The sequence below is a fragment of the Phyllostomus hastatus genome, unplaced genomic scaffold, assembly GCF_019186645.2.
Source record: "Phyllostomus hastatus isolate PE091 unplaced genomic scaffold, TTU_PhHast_1.1 phas_contig_402, whole genome shotgun sequence".
Classification (NCBI taxonomy): Eukaryota; Metazoa; Chordata; class Mammalia; order Chiroptera; family Phyllostomidae; genus Phyllostomus; species Phyllostomus hastatus.
The window spans coordinates 8,059,284-8,072,339 of record NW_025333873.1 but is presented as its reverse complement, the minus strand read 5'-3'; positions in this window follow the sequence as shown (position 1 = coordinate 8,072,339).

Below are 13,056 nucleotides of genomic sequence, written 5' to 3'. Positions count from 1 at the left end.
CTTGGACTTCATGTAGGAGAGAGGGGTTCCCCAGGGTTTGCCTCAGGTTGAGGAACCCACCAATTCTGCTCCTGCCCCTGCCTCTCCCTGGGTCTCGGAATACGGGCATATAGTAGGGGCAGCCAGAGAGGAGGTGGGTGGCTATTCTGAGCAAACGCTCCAGGGGCCAGGCTAGGCACCCACACATGTGTGATCTTATCCAGCCACTGTGACAGCTCAGCAAGGAGCAGGCATGCACTCTTTCGTAGCAGAGGGAGCTCGGCTCTGTGAGATAAGTGCCTGGGGGAGGCCAGGGATTGCTCCTGCTCGCTGTGACTGTGTCCGAGCAGCATCTGCGTGGACCACGCTACCCCTCTCGACAGCAAAAAGGAAGCTGTGGGTGTCACTTACAAAGACAGGCTCTTAGGACGTATGGAACTGGCTGGAAGTGTACCAGGGAGTCATTGGCGTGGCCGGGGTCAGGAGGGGGGTTGCTCTGGAGATGGCCCTGTATCTGGACTTGTTCTGTCCTGCCCCAGCCCTGGTGTCACCTCTGATTCTTTGCATCCACCAGGCAAGAACAAGCAGAGGGCCTGGCACTCGGGTGAGGGGCCCAGGCTGGAGACGTGCGTTTGGGAAGAGAGACCCACAAGCTGATACGGGGCCTGTTGTAGACAGAGGGTCTGTCTCCCCAAATTCCAATGGCATTGGAAGTGGGGCATTTGGGAGAGGTCTGAGGGCAGGCCCCACGGTGGGATGAGTGTCCTCACAGGACCAGGAAGAGACTGGGACTAGCTGTCTTGCTACCCGGTGGGCACATAGCCAGGAGGTGGCTCTCTGCAAGCCAGGAAGAGAGCTCTCACCAGAACCCCACCACGCCGGCTGCTGCTGCCAGGCTTTCGTCCTCCAGAGCTGTGAGCTACGCTTGTCTCTGGCTATGGCCAGCCACGCTGTGGTATTTGGCTGTAGCAGCCTGACTACCTAGGGCGTGGCTCTGCCGTCGGAATTCTGGGGCCACTGAGCGGGCAGGGGAGGGTAGCTGTGAAGCAGACTGGGCTGGCGATGGCGATCAGAGTGCACCCAGACTCTCGTCTGGGGGTTGCCAGCCAGCCAGCCATCCTCCCGCCGCCCGGCCTGGCAGAGGCAGGTAGCTTCCTCAGACAGCCTGCCTTGGAGGAAACAGTGACTTCTGGGCCAGACGTGCACTTTAGCTCTCACTGTGTAATTAAGGCAGGAACCGGCAGTGAGCAGCCGGCCCGTGGCTGCCCTGGCACTCGTGCTCTGCCTGCGGTGATGTCTGGCCTGTGTCTGGCCACGAAGCCGCTTAGCGGACCTCAGGTCCCGTCCCTCCCCTCCCCAGGGGCTGCGTGCTTCACTCCCAGGGAAGCTGGGCTGAGGGGGAGAGGACTGAGTCTCCTGTGAGCACACGGCAATCAGACCCGCCCTCGGGCCCTCGCCCGGGAGCCTTCCTCCAGCGTTCTGCTGATGAGGCCAGGCTGCCCTTCCTGCACGGCTGAGTTTCTGGCTGATTGGTCCTTCCATGCCAGAGACCAGGGCTTCCCGACTACAGCAGGTCTGGCCCCAGGAGTGCTGACACCAAGTGGCACCAGAGTGCTGACTTGGTTTCCAACGTGGGGTCGCGGAAGGAAGCAGTCTGGACGGGGTCATCAGTGGCGAGTGTGGAGGAGTCCCACAGCCTGTCGTGGAGGCCACGAAGGGATTCTGTACAGTTTCCCCCCACCCCCAGGAGGCCCTTGTTCTCTGAGACATCTGTTTTAAGGGGCTCAGTGGAACTGATTTCCAACTCCGCTCGTCTCTGCATCTAGAAGATGCTTTCTTGTAGGAAATGAGAGACACTTAAGAATTCACGCGTGTGGGCAGGGGGCTGTGGCCCCCAGGAGGCAGCCTCTCTGAGCCCTGCAGCAGGCCCAGCCTTCCCCACAAGCACCCACTGCTGGTCCGAGGGGGCAGGGAGCAGCCCCAGGGGGAGGTGTCCAGCCCCGCAGAGAGGAGCGTTTGCCTGCGTGACAGGGACGAGCTAGGTCGATCCGACAGCCTGCTCCCCAGAGCTGCCCGGGGAAGTGTTGACAGATGAAGCTATATTTTAAAATGCTCCACTCAGCTTTTTATCCGTCAGACACGGTGTCCCACCAGGACGATCCCAATGACCCCTCACCCTGTGTGTTGTGCGGCTAGGGAGCCTGAGGCCGGGAGCGGCCAAGCGTTCTGCCTGGGGTCTCGCATCAGGGTAGGAGCTCCCTGGCCCTGAGATCCCTGGGTGGGAGGCAGGGCTTGTGCTGCTGAGGCCAGGCTGTTTGCTGCGAGGGACACTCCTCCATGCTCAAAAGGCCGCCTCTCGGGAGGGAGTCCTGCTGGTCCCGCTCTCTGTGCTCATGGGCCAGGGGCCTGCGGTTGCTGCTCAAAGCCAGACTCGGTTTGCTCAGGGCCTGAGCCCGACACCTGCTCCAGGCACGGAAGTGGCAAGGATCTTGCCAGTCCCTGTGCATCGCCCCCAGTGTGCATGATGGGCCCCACACGACCTGGAGCCCAGGCGCCCTGCAGAGCACTCTCGCTGACGTGTGGAAGGGGCAGCATGAGTGGGGGATGGTGGGCAAGCGGGCTCGGTTCCTGCTCGGCCACAGCCTGTCCCATACGTAGCCTGGGGTGCGTCTGGAGGCCTGCAGGCTTCCGTTCTCTCCCTCTCTCCCTAAGACCCCCAGGCAACAGCAGTCCTAGCAAACCAACAGAGCGCAGCCCTTTTTACTGTTTTCTCTGTGAACCGACTTGTAGGCCAAGGGGGAACCCACTTAGTGCACCCCCTTGTCTCTTTTGAATTCCTCCCTAATCTGTCTGTTAAAACACAACCTCAAGCAGGATTGTCACTAAATGGGTTTTAAGCAAGGGCATTAGCTTGTGTGATCCATTCTCTCTCGGGGCAGATATGCAATTTATCTTTCAGCAAAGCACACGGTGTGACTCCACACTCCAGCCTAGGAACAATGGCCATCAGCCCCATCTGCGCCCATGAGAAGGAAGAAGCCCTCCGTGTCAGTGCCAGGGGCTGTGACCCCATTAGGGGCTTCTCCAGGGGAGCTCCCATAATGGTGACACATTCACTATTGATGAAATGAGTTGGAGTTGGAGAGGCAGGAAGGGGAACGAAGCACACAGTGTGGACCCGCAATGAGCAGACCTGGGCCAGGGGTGAACCCCCCTTTTCATGGAGATTGGTGTGCAGGTGAGCTTAACCTCCTTCTTCTCCCTCACTGGCAACCCCCTAGTCTCCTTCCAGATTGCTGCAAGGGGGAGGGTGCCCCAGCACCCAGCACAGGGTGCTCACTGCCCTGTGCTGAGCTGAGTGCGGGTGCGGGGCTGTCTGAAGGGGGCGGGCGTACAGAGGTACATTCCTATGGTTGGCACGGGGTTGGCCCCGATGCACTTGGCCTTGCAGCCGCAGCCACCCTGCTCTGCAACCACCGAATCGAAGGCCTGAACCAGACTATGGATACGGAATTGAATGTATCCTTTTTTCTTTCCAGAGGAGATGGGTGTAATGGCCCTTCCTCAGCCTGACTGGCAGAAGGCTGATTCCCGCCCTGGACTTGCTTGAATGTTCTCAGCCCCAGCCTCTCAGCCCGGCCAGGCCTAGTCAGGTCGGCCGCACCCTGTGAGCTCAGGCTGCTCCTGCCAGCCCAGGGCATCACCCGCTGCACCCTGCTCTGCCCTGGCCCTGCCGCCAGAGTTCCAGCACCCAGGGACCTGTGCGGCTTCCAGTGGGGTGGTTCTAGGAGCTGAATGATGAGTAAACCTTCCCAGAAGCACAGAACCTCTGGAATAGAACCACTTAGCAATTTAATGCATTCTGATGTTGACATAAGAAGTGTCCAAACCTGCAAGAATTTTAATGAGTTTATTTGAGCCAAACTGATGGCAATTGCTGGGAAGCAAAATCTCAACGGATTGAGACAATGCTCCAGAGAATGGCAGTCTCGTGCCTTATTTTATACCTTCCAGTCTAAGGAGGAGGCGTAAGGAGGTTACAAGAAATCCACTGGTGAGAGGTTAGGGAGGTGGGAGAAAGCAAAGGGGGAGGGGAATGTCTGGGATTGGATAAAAAGCAAAACAGATAGACACATACCTCCTACACAGGTGGACACAGGGCAGTTCCCAGTCAGCAGTGAGCACCACACAACAACACACAGCGAGGGGCTCTGCGGTCTCTGCTCCCGTGGCGACTGTGCCCTGAGGGGTCTGGGAGAAGGAAATTAGCCTGACATTCCCAAGGCGTGTAATCTTAGATGCAAAAAGACAACAGACGGGCTCCGTGAAGGCAGAGACTGACCTCTGTCAGGGAAGATGCCGGCCTAGGATGGGACTGTCCGCCCTGACCCGCTTGTAGTTAGCGAGCGTCAGCTCCGGCCCGTCGTACGTGGCTGCTCTGGGTCTCTGAGTCCGTGAGGCCGCCATGCAGGCCTCCCCTGAGCTTGTCAGGTTTAGTATGTGGCCCCGTTTGTTTTTGTTTTTGTCCACACCAAGAACCACAGAGTCATAGAAAAATAGAACCTCAAGTCTGGAAAGATTTTTGAAGTACTGCACCTTCTGCCAGTCCAGCAGCCTTGTCTACCTTCTTTCGGTCTCGCCTCATTGGCTGTCTCCTTGAAAGGGAGCTTGTCCCCGTGGGAGACGTGCCCAGGGCTTCCCCTCTCCTCCCTGGATCTGTGGAGACCACACTCTCTGCAGTACCCGTGCAGTTAGGAAGGGCTGAGTGGCATTTGTGGCCCAAGTAACGGGTGTCCCTTCTAAGTGGAGGCAGTGAAATAGCCCTATGTCACTCTCTGGTGTCCCACACCTTTGTGTTGAGATGGCAAAGCCACAGATCAATGATACCCGAGTCACCAAGACATTGCACAATGGACAGTGTTCTGGAGAGAGGCCTGAGCTGCAGCAGCCTTTATGTGAGCAAGAGGTAAACACGTTGAAATTTGCGGCCATTGGTCACCACAGCATCATGAGGCCCGTTCTGGCCGTGATATTGTGATTTATAGTAAGAACTACCGATTATGTCTGCGTCCCAGTCCCTGTGCCTGGCAGGGCTCATAAATCCCTTGGACCGCCCTAAGTGGTAGCAGCTAACAAGGTGTCTTTTGTTATGCTGAGGACCTGTCACCCAAAGGATGGGAACTAGTTACCAGAGGAGCCGAACTTGTGATGATAGAGTTGGGACATTCAGTCCCACCTCTCGACCTCGGGGCGGGGAGAGATGCTGGTCGTCTTTGATCACCGATGACCAATGCTTTCACCAATCATGCCCGTGTAATAAAGCCTCCATAAAACCCCCAAAGGAGGGGGAGGGGCCTGGACAGCTTTCAGGTGGGTGAACACGTGGAGACGCAGGGGGAGCAGAGGCTGCGCCTGCAGACAGAGCTCCTCCCCACAAGCCACGAAGAGACACGGAGGAGCCTTCAACGCACGTTACCTAGTGAAAGGCGCCGGTCTGAAACGCCTGTGTATTGTGCGGTTCCAGCTCTGCAACATCGGTGACGGGCGAAACTGCAGAGGCAGTCCCGGGATCCGGGGTCGCCAGGTGTCAGAGGGGAGGGAGGGTTGGCCAGGCAGAGCACAGAGGGTGTTCAGGGCAGTGAACACACTGCGTACGGTGCTGTTGACAGTGGAACTGTGTCGCCAGACATCTGCCAAAACTCGTACGACACACAGCACGACAGGGAATGAACCCTAACATAGCCGTGGGGTGGGCAGGATAATGCTGTGTGGTCATCGACTGTAGCAGGCGTGCCCCTCTGGTGGGGGTGCCGACGGTCAGGGGGCTGCCCCTGTGTGGGGCCGTGGGTACCTGCCTTTCAAATGTGTTATGACCTTAAAGCTTCTCTTAAAAAATATCTTTAAAAAAAAAGAGCATGCCTCATAGCCCCCTCAGGAGGGTGATAATCCGGGGACCGGGTGGGGGGTGGGGGTGCCCTGGTTATTCCTATAAAGACACAGCTTGGCAAGCCTGCACCTGCCCTTGATCGCGATGACTTCCTCTGTGCTCACGGGGGCCCATTCTGACTTCTGGGAAGACTCGTGCTTTCCTGATTTTTGCAAACACAGGCAGGCCAGCTCATGCTTGGCTGTGCTGCAGACAGCGCAGGCTCTGGCTTCCGGGGGGGGGCTGCTCGGCCAGGTCCTCAGCTTCTCCGTCCCGAATCCATGCACTCACTGCACTTCAAGGCGCTGCCCTCTGTGTCATGCACCTGGCGGGGGCTCCTGGAGACGAGACAGCTGGAGCTGGGACTGGGATTCTGTAACCGCTGGGCACCACCTCTGAGGCAGCCCGGCAGGCCGGGTGCCCTGTGGGGCCGCACCAGGGACAGCCTGTCAGTACGGGACTTCTGATCTTCAGGATGGAAGGCTCCAAGGCTGACTTGGGGGTGTCTTGCCCTGTCCTCGGAAGAGGGCTGACTCTACCAGGAGTCTGTGAGGCTGTGGCCCAGCTCTGAAGTCCTGGAAACCAGGCACGCTGCAGGGGGACCTGTCCACATGCCAGGTGCTTGCTCAGGACTCGGAGAGAAACAGGCAGCTCCAGCCTGAGTCTTCTCCAGGGTCGGTCCCGCTGCGTACGCCTCCCCGTCTGGGTCCCTGCTGTGCTCAGTGACGTGCTGATTCCAGGCTCTGTGTGCCCAGCTCCAGCTTCGTCCGGAGTCACACACATTCCTCCTCCTCCTCCGTCCATGTAAAAGTTTTTATTAGGAAGATGATTAAACATGCAGAAAAATGGATACACTAGTATAATGAATCCCTTGTAGCCATCACCTAGATCGAACAGTTATTAATATTTTGCTATAGTGGCTTCATCTACATTTTTGCCTAAGGATTTGGAAGCAAACTGCTGGTACACAGTTTACACGAAACACTTCAGTCTGCATCGCTGCAAGTAAGAAGAGTTTTCTACGTAACCATAATACCATTGTTGTAGCCATCAAAATGCACCATTCCTTAATATTGCCTAACATCAGGTCTGTGTTCAGATTTCTGCAAATGTCACAGACATGTCTTTTATGGTTGGTTTATTTAAACGAGAATCCAAGCCAGGTTCCCACGTTGCATTAGGTCATTGTATCTTCCATCTGTTTTTAAAGTAGGTCTGTGCTGCCCTTCCCACGGCAAAGGCGGGTTGAAGAAACCAGGGCAGTCGCCCAGGTCATAGCCAGTGTGTTCCCGAGCCGGCGCCAGGTGAGACCCTGCGCCCCCTGGGCTGTGGGGGTCCCTGCAGGCAACACACGGGAGAGGTTCAGGGGCACTTCTGGCCCTGAATGGTTTCTTCTTTAAAACCCAGAACCCCAGAGACGCTGTCCCTCCGTGGGAAGCCGCTGTGGCATACAGCAGGGGCCAGGGAAGACGGCCCGGAACAAGAATAAAGGCTTTGAGACTCTTGTGGTCGTACCAGGGCTGGCAGGCAGAGAACACGCAGTGCCTCTGGGAAGAAACTTTGACAATGAAGTTCAATGACTCAAAGGCCTCTCAGGGCCACGACTCTGGTACCTCTGATCCCTCCGTGAGGGCGGGGCCTGGTGGAACCCTGGCAGCCTCCCACCCACACGGGGTTTCCTTTGAAGGGTGCTGGTCCCTGCCTTGGGCTCTCTGAAGGTCCCCTCCCTGGGAACAGCTTCTCGTCCGCCTGCCATTGTGTAGCAGCTGCTGGGGCAGCAGCTGTGACACTGTCCAGGCCCTCCCCGGCTCCCCAGGGGGCTGCATCTCCCGCCTCGCCCCGTGTGCCCCTTCCTTGCCTCACTCTCTAAACCGCTCCCAGGCCTGTGGCTCTGCACACGCATGTTCACGGCAAACAGCACGTCCCAAATGGGTCTGGCCACTCGCACTCCCAGGGAGAGGCCGGGCATGGCCTAGGGAAGCAAGGGTGCCAATTTTTCCCCTTTTAGATGGAAAAGTTAATTTAAAAGTTCTAACCTCCCATGTTGTCGAGGGTGTGGGAAAACAGTCTCTCGTTTTCTTGGCAGAGCACAAATTAATCGGGCGGCCTTTAGGGAAATAAATTGGCCACATCTTTCAACATTAAAAATGGACATGTCTTTTCATCTCTTCTTCCACTCAACAGCTACTGACTCCCACTTAGTGGGGAGACAATTCTAGTCAAGTGTCGGGGATACGGCAATGAATCAGACAGATACGGCAATGAATCAGACAGATACGGCATCTGCTTCCATGAAGCTTGTGTTTTAGTGGGAAAAGCAGATAATAAACAAAGCGCAGAAAGGGTAAGTCACTTGCCCAAGTTCACACAGCATGTAGAGTTCAAATGTGACATGCGACTCCATATTCTGACTCAAGAGTCTGTGTTCTTACACATCACCCTGTGTTAACATGATAGGCCCCAAGACTCCAATCTTCTATTTCGAGAGAGGAGTCCTGAAAATACCCCAGGGGCATTTTGGCATTCACTGGAGCAAGAACAACTGGTAATTCCTATCTCCAGCCCCCTCCTTTGGTTGAGGAACTAGTTGCTCACTGAGCCAGGGTGGGCAGAATAATCCCTTTACTGTCCAGCCACTGCCCACGGCGACACGCTGCCCCGCGGCAGGCCTGGCAGGCAGCGGCGTCGGCAGGATGAGGGCATCCACTCTACATTGGCAGCAGGGTGCTGGTGGGGGGCGGCGTTCGGGGAGCAGACTACAGGGAGCTCTTCTCTCCCCCTCCCTTCCCATTCTTGCTGCCTCATTAGGATGAAAAGAAAAAGCAATTCCAAGGAAATGTAGCAGAAGTGTCCCTCCAGCTCTGCGCACGTCCTGGCAGAAGGACCACGCCACCCCATGCTCTGGGCCTGCTGCCCCCCCCAGGAGACAGACCACCAGGGGCCAGGGCACCGAGCGCTGCTCTGGGGTCCCCGTGAAGCCCCAGAGACACACGAGGTGTGGGGCTGGGACGCAGGCTGCTGCCAGGCGGCTCCGTGGATTTGGTGGCTTCACTGGAAACTCTTCAGAAGCTTGGCACAGGCACATGCCTCCTCGGTGACAGCTCACACTTCAGAAAGCATCAAATTGCTCTGAAATGTGATAATGGCTTCTGTCAGTGTCTGCATACAGGACGATGCTTTCTGCAGCAAGAATCTCAGTCTTGGCCTTCTGGGGCTGTTCGGGCCTCCAGACCAGCGGTCCCCCGCTCCCTGGAGCAAGGGCAGGTGGTAGAGAGGGCCTAAGAGGACCAGGCAATGGGGTGGGGAAGAGGTCATAGGCACAGCTACCTCTCCACACTCCGTTTGTGGGGTGGGGGCGGGGGAGGATTCTGGGACATTCCTCAGCCAGGCAGCAGGCGCAGCTGTGACCAGCAGCAGCTGCAGGGCCCCAGAACGGGCTTGAGTGTAGCCTCTCCCTCCTTAGGCCTGGCTGACAGCCTCCTGCTCCCATCTACATCGCTGGCTACGGGTGGTGGGGCCAGGGCTCTCACCGCCCCCTGCAGAGCGGCTTGGGCAGGCGCAGAGGGGGAGGGAGGGTGGGTGCCCATGGAAGTGAAGGACAATGAGGGCAGAAGTACAGAGGTGGCGTCGTGCCTGGCGTTGGCGGGGAACAAAAGGAGGCCACGTTCACGGTTCTGATGCATCTGTGACTTGCGCTGACTCCTGCCCGGAGCCCAGGAGCCGGGACGGGGCGTGCGTGCAGGGAGCTGTGGGAACAGAGAGCGGGGCCTGCACAGGAAGGGGCGGGAGGGCCAGGACGGGGTCGGGAGGCCGGCCTGCCTGCAGGGAGGAGGGGAGCTGGGTGGGGCGCACACTGAGGCTGGGCAGCGATCCAGGCCCATCAGGTCCATCTGCCCCCCAGGTCAGCAAGACCAGGCCTGGCGGCCTGATGCGGCCGCCGTGGCTGATTCCCCTGAGATCAGGCTGCCTCAGCTGTAAAATGGGCATGACCATCCTACCCCCGGAGTTTTAGTCAGAGCAGATGAAATAGGAGCTTGACTTATGTCCATCAGGGACCTTGTTGGCACCTTCTCTCCTCCCGTGCCTCTCGTTAAGGCCACTGTGAGTTGTTGGCAGCAGCTGGAATTGCTAGTGGGCGGTTCCCCCGTCTCCTGAGATCCCACTCCTGCCCTGGAGTGGCCACAGGCTTTTGGGCTTGAATTTCGTGAGAGCCTGAGGAGTGGGAGGGCTGGGCCGGATGGTTCAGGCTCCACCCACTTTGCCCCGAGAAGACCCACGTGCCAGAACAGGGCGTCTGTCCGCTGGAAGCTAGGGGAGCGGTCTCAGCTGGATGCTCACCCACCAGCTCACTCTCCCGCCCACAACCAGGGCGTGAGAGCCCGGGGTCAGTGAGAGTCGATGCCACGGAAGAGGGTCCCCACCTTCCACAGGGAGGGAAGGGCACTGGCGGGAAGGCAGATGCCAAAGGCTGGGACCCAGACCACTGGGACTGTCCTGATTCACATCAGCTAATTGCTCTGAGGTGGGTTTCCTATAACTACCTCTTACATGGTATGTGACGGCATATAGCGTACACCAGCATACAGTACGTATCAGTGTATGCTATGGACTAGCATTACAGTGTGTGCACCAGTATATAGTACATACCAGTATATCCTATACAATAGTGTGCAGTACATAACAAACTTTTAGGAAAAAAATATAGGCTAAATTTCTGGGATCTCAGGCTAGGCAAAGAGTTCTTAAACCTGACAACAAAAGCCTGATCCATACAAAGAAACATTGATAAGGTGGACCTCATCAAAATTTAAAAACTTTTGCTTGACAAAAGACCCTATTATGAAGGTGAAAAGATAAATTGAAAACTGGGAGAAAAATATTTGCAAATGACGTAGCCAATGAAAGACTAATACTTAGACTCCATAAAGAACTCTTAAAATTCAATAGTAAAACACACGCATACAATCCAACTAGAAAACGGGTAGGAGACATGAAGAGACATTTCAGAAAAGAGTATTTGGAGGAAAGAATACATCCAGGAAAAGATGTTCCTCACCATTGGCCATCAGAAATGCGAATGGAAAGAAAAACCCCGCAATGAGATATCTCCACGTGTCGGTCAGAATGGCTAAAATGACAAATAGTGACGACGTGGTCACGCGGCTCTAACGGGGTCTCTGGGAGCCCAGCCAGAGCTGTTCTGAAGCCAGGACTGGGAGGGCTCCCCAGCCCGGACCCTCCCCTGTCCAGAGGAGCTGCCTCTGCGGGCTGGGCAGCTGCGGGGGCCTCCCGGCCCCGCCACCCTCAGTGCGGGGCCGGCCGGGGTCAGCCTGCCCTCAGTCCGGCTGGAAGCCAGGCTCCCAGCGTGGCCTCTCTGGACACCTCAGGACAAGCTGCCTCTACAATGACTTTATTTGGAACTCCCAGCCCGGTAACAGTCCAGGGTTTCATGGGGACCGAGTGACTGACTACCTTCCTTTTTTTCGCCTTAATTTCCACTCAGGCTACTTACAAAATAAAGCGTCCAATTTTAAACAGACAAATAAACGTTTTAAAATAATCTTTAATGCCTCTTAATCCCTGCATCTGTTCCCACATTCTCTCCTTACCCTTCCCAGCTGATGACCCTCCAAATGATCTCCATATCTACGCACAACCCATGAACTGAACTAAGGTGGGGGGATTGCTGGAGGAAAGGGGGTACCAGGTAGAGGGGCACAAAGGGGAGAAATTGGGACAACTGTAATAGCATAGTCAATAAAACATATTAAAAAGTAATCTTTTAAACTATTTTCAATTCAGTCAAAGAGTGGCTTGTCTGTGCATCAGGCCTATGCTAAACACTTTCTGTGCACGAAGTCACTGAGCTTCTCCAACCACTCTGTGAGTGGGTAGGTTCCTCTCTTTGTACAAAAGGAGAAGCGGCTTCAGAGAGGTTGAGTAAATCGCCTGAGGTCACACAGCTAGTAAGTAGCAGAATCAAGACCGGAACCCAGTTGTACCTCATTTCACAGTCTCCACTCCATACTGCCTCCAGACAAAGCAGAGTAAGTGCCCATATCACTGCTATTCACTCCGGCAAGGCTTATTGCTGGGACATGCCAGCCCACGTTTCAGCAGTAAACATGTTACTCCATTGGTCAGAGCTCAGTTGCCTGGGCCCTACCTAACTGCAAAGGAGGGTGGAAAATGGGAACCCGCTGTGCGCCCAGGACACAGGAATTGGTTAACACAGAACAGCGTCTCAGCCAAATCCAGCTCTGGGGATATTTGTTTCTTCACTGGAATGTACACCCCAAAGCAGTGCCGGGATGGCGTGATCAGGGCGCCAACCAACCAGTCTTTGCAGGACGCCATGAACAGGAAGGCTGCTCCTTTGTCTTGGTGGAGCCAGGGCAAGGCACCACGCTTCCTGCAGAAACTGAGAGAATGTATTTTTAGTCCCTTTTGTCCTGCATCCTTTCTTGTCCTTATGAAGAGATGCTTTGCTGGCCAGGCTGGGCTGGAGGCTGGGCTGGAGGCTGGGCTGGAGGCTGGGCAGGAGGCTGGGCAGGAGGCTGGATAGGAGAGGAAGAAGCCTCCGCTGCCCCGTCCTGCCTGGGCTCTGGGCTCACGCAGGCTGACCAGGGACCACTCCTCATTCACTGCCTCCTCCCACCACTGAGCTCCTTGCTCAACTTTGCCAGGCAGCGTGGGTGAGTAGCCTGGACCAGCTGGGCACTGACACCTGTCTCACTGGGCACCAGCTGCCCTTTCGTGCCCACCCTGCCAGCCAAGGGCATGCAGAGGCCTCAGCAGCCCACGCAGAGGCTCCCCGAGCTCTGCACTGCTGCCTCCCCTGCCTCTCCCTTTCCGACCAGGCAAGTCAGCTTACTGCACAGACAACTCAACTCTCAGAGACATCAGGCATTTGCACTGATTCAACGGAGCAGTCACTGTGTCTTGTGGCAGGAAATGCGGGAAGCAGGATGTGGCCCCAGCTTCCACGGTTCCGCCTTTCAAAGGCAGGTAGGAGCTGGCCCAGATCATGCCTGCCTCCCTGCCTGGTTGTATTCCAGAAACAACGGCCTGTCTTTGAGGATCATCAGGTTCATGTATTCTGTTAGGCGTGCTGTGCACAGAGCCGGGAGCTGGGAACCCCAGCTGCAGGG